Raw genomic sequence first — 3,758 nt, forward strand, 5'->3', positions numbered from 1 at the left:
CCAGCATGCACAGTCTATCAGTGCATGCTGGTAGTTATAGTTTTGCAACAGCTGGAGGCACACAGGTTGGGAAACACTGAGTTAGGAAACAGAAAATGTTTCCCAACCAGTGTGCCTCCAGTTGTTGCAAAACCACAACTCCCAAATATTCTCAGGCATGCTGGAAGTAGTAGTTTGGCAACTTCTTTAGAGCCAGATGTTGCCGAACTACAACTCCCAGCATGCTTGGAGTTGTAGTTTTGCAACATCTGGAGGACTATAGTTTGCAGACCACTAATACAGTGGTTCCCAATCTGTGCCCTTCCAGATGTTATAGAACTACAACTCCCAGCATGCGTGGACAGTAAGGGCATGCTGAGGATGTGTAGTTTTGCAACATCTGAAAGGGCACAGTGGTCCCAAAACTGCGAACCTCCAGATGTTGCAAAACTGCAACTCCCAGCATGCCCAGACCCCAAGGGCTGTCTGGGCATGCTGGGAGTTGTAGTATAGAGGGTCCCAATACAGCAATGCATGTCGCTTTACGGCGACGTGCATTGCTGTAAAGGTTCCGACCGCGGCTGAAGATCCACTCACCTGTCGCCGCCGCCGCCGTCTTCATCGTCGGGATCCGGGTCTTCAGGGTCGAGGTAAGTACTCCCCCGTCCCCCGCCGCGTCCTCCGGTCTTCCTCTCGTCTTCTCCGGACTTCCAGGGGCCGGGCAGGGCGGGAGGAAGTAACCGCCCCCCCCCCCCCCCTGCGATTGGTCGGTTAACTAACCGATGGATCACAGGGAATAGGAGGAGGTGGCAGGCTTGCCACCTAGCTCCTATACTTTAGCATGGTCCTGGCTGTGACAGTCGGGATCATGCAAAATTACCGGGCGGTCGGGTCCCAGAGGCCCGATCAGCCCTGTATTGCCGCAGATCGCAAGGGCGATTTTGCATGGCCTCCCTCGGCGTTTGCCCTGGATGCCTGCTGAAGCATTTCAGCAGACATCCGGTTCCGATCTCTGCCCAGCGAGCGTCAGGGACCGGAAAACGCCATGACGTTGTGGAACGTCATTGGTCCTTAACCTCTTCAGGACATAGGGCGTATGGATACGCCCTGCATCCCGAGTCCTTAAGGACCGAGGGCGTATCCATACGCCCCTGGGGATTCCGGCCCCCACCGCTAGCCGGTTGGGGACCGGAACCAGATGCCTGCTGAAATCGTTCAGCAGGCATCCCGGCATATCGCCCAGGGGGGTCAGTTCAGTCCAGCGATCTGCGGCGATTCCGGGTCAATCGGGTCTCCAGTGACCCGATGACCCGGAATTACTGGCTGTTCGGGGCCGTCTCTGACGGGGTGAGGTGGCACTGGTGCCACCTCACGATCGCCCTGATTCGTCGGCCGGATTACCGGCCGACCAATCAGGGCGCCTGCTGCGGGTGTCACTCCCGCAACCGCTCCGCCCCTCTTCTGGAGGACGTGAGTGGGTGCGGGACGTGCACCCGGGTGCTGGGGACCCCGATCCCCGGCGCCCCTGTTGGGATCGGGGCCCCAGGAGCAGCTGCGGCGGCGGGACTGACCTGCAGCGTCTGGATCATTGGAGGTGAGTGACAGCCTCCTGCTGTTGCTTAGCAACAGCTCCCAGCATGCAAAAAGGGCATGCTGGGAGCTGTAGTTATGCAACAGCAGGAGGCAGAACACCACAACTCCCAACATTCCCTTATGGGCATGCTGGGACTTATGGTTTTGCAACAGCTGGAGGCACATTCTTTCTATGGAAAAGTGTACCTTCAGCTGTTGTATAACTACAACTCCCAGCTTGCACAAACAGCTAAAGTGCATGCTGGGAGTTGTAGTGGTGCATCTGCTGGTTGCATAACTACAACTCCCAGCATGCCCGTTGGCTGTCGGTGACTGCTGAGAGTTGTAGTTTTGCAACAGCTGAAGGCACACTGGTTGTGAAACTCAGAGTTTTTTTTTACCCAACTCAGTGTTTCACGACCGGTGTGCCTCCAGCTGTTGCAAACTACAACTCTCAGCAGTCACCGTACACCATGCACTGTACATGCTGGGAGTTGTAGTTTTGCAACAGCTGGAGGCACACTGGTTGTGAAACACTGAGTTAGGTCACAAACCCTACTGCGACTGTACCCTAAAAACACTACACTACACTAACACAAAAAATAAAATAAAAAGTAAAAAACACTACGTATACACATACCCCTACACAGCCCCCCTCCTCTCCCCAATAAAAATGAAAAATGTCTGGTACGCCACTGTTTCCAAAACGGAGCCTCCAGCTGTTGCAAAACAACTCCCAGTATTGTCGGACAGCCGTTGACTGTCCAGGCATGCTGGGAGTTTTGCAACAGCTGGAGGCACCCTGTTTGGGAATCACTGGCGTAGAATACCCCTATGTCCACCCCTATGCAATCCCTAATTTAGGCCTCAAATGCGCATGGCGCTCTCACTTTGGAGCCCTGTCGTATTTCAAGGCAACAGTTTAGGGTCACATATGGGGTATCACCGTACTCGGGAGAAATTGTGTTACAAATTTTGGGGGGTATTTTCTGCTTTTACCCTTTTTAAAAATGTAAAATTTTTGGGAAAACAAGCATTTTAGGTAAAAAAAAAATTTTTTTTTTACATATGCAAAAGTCGTTAAACACCTGTGGGGTATAAAGGTTCACTTAACCACTTGTTACATTCCCCGAGGGGTCTAGTTTCCAAAATGGTATGCCATGTGGGTTTTTTTTTTGCTGTCCTGGCACCATAGGGGCTTCCTTAATGCAGCATGCCCCCAGAGAAAAATTTGCGTTCAAAAAGCCAAATGTGACTCCTTCTCTTCCGAGACCTGTAGTGCGCCAGCAGAGCACTTTTCACCCCCATATGGGGTGTTTTCTGAATCGGGAGAAATTGGGCTTCAAATTTTTAGGGGTATTTTCTGCTATTACCCTTTTTTAAAATAAAATTTTTTGGGGAAAACAAGTATTTTAGGTAATTTTTTTTTTTTTTTTTTACATTTGCAAAAGTCGTGAAACACCTGTGGGGTATTAAGGTTCACTTTATCCCATGTTACATTCCCCGAGGGGTCTAGTTTCCAAAATGGTATGCCATGTGTTTTTTTTTTGCTGTTCTGGCACCATAAGGGCTTCCTAAAGGTAACATGCCCCCCAAAAACCATTTCAGAAAAACGTACTCTCCAAAATCCCCTTGTCGCTCCTTCCCTTCTGAGCCCTCTACTGCGCCCGCCGAACACTTTACATAGACATATGAGGTATGTCCTTACTCGAGAGAAATTGGGCTACAAATATAAGTAAAAATTTTGTCCTTTTACCCCTTGTAAAAATTCAAAAATTGGGTCTACAAGAACATGTGAGTGTAAAAAATGAAGATTGTGAATTTTCTCCTTCACTTTGCTGCTATTCGTGTGAAACACCTAAAGGGTTAAAACGCTGACTGAATGTCATTTTGAATACTTTGGGGGGTGTAGTTTTTATAATGGGGTCATTTATGGGGTATTTCTAATATGAAGACCCTTCAAATCCACTTCAAACCTGAACTGGTCCCTGAAAAATACTGAGTTTGAAAATTTTGTGATAAATCGGAAAATTGCTGCTGACCGTTGAAGCCCTCTGGTGTCTTCCAAAAGTAAAAACACGTCAATTTTATGATGTAAACATAAAGTAGACATATTGTATATGTGAACCAAAAAAAATGTATTCGTAATATCCATTTTCCTTACAAGCAGAGAGCTTCAAAGTTAGAAAAATGCAAAATTTTCAAAT

The sequence above is a fragment of the Hyla sarda genome, chromosome 4 (genome assembly GCF_029499605.1).
Source record: "Hyla sarda isolate aHylSar1 chromosome 4, aHylSar1.hap1, whole genome shotgun sequence".
NCBI classification, from domain to species: domain Eukaryota; kingdom Metazoa; phylum Chordata; class Amphibia; order Anura; family Hylidae; genus Hyla; species Hyla sarda.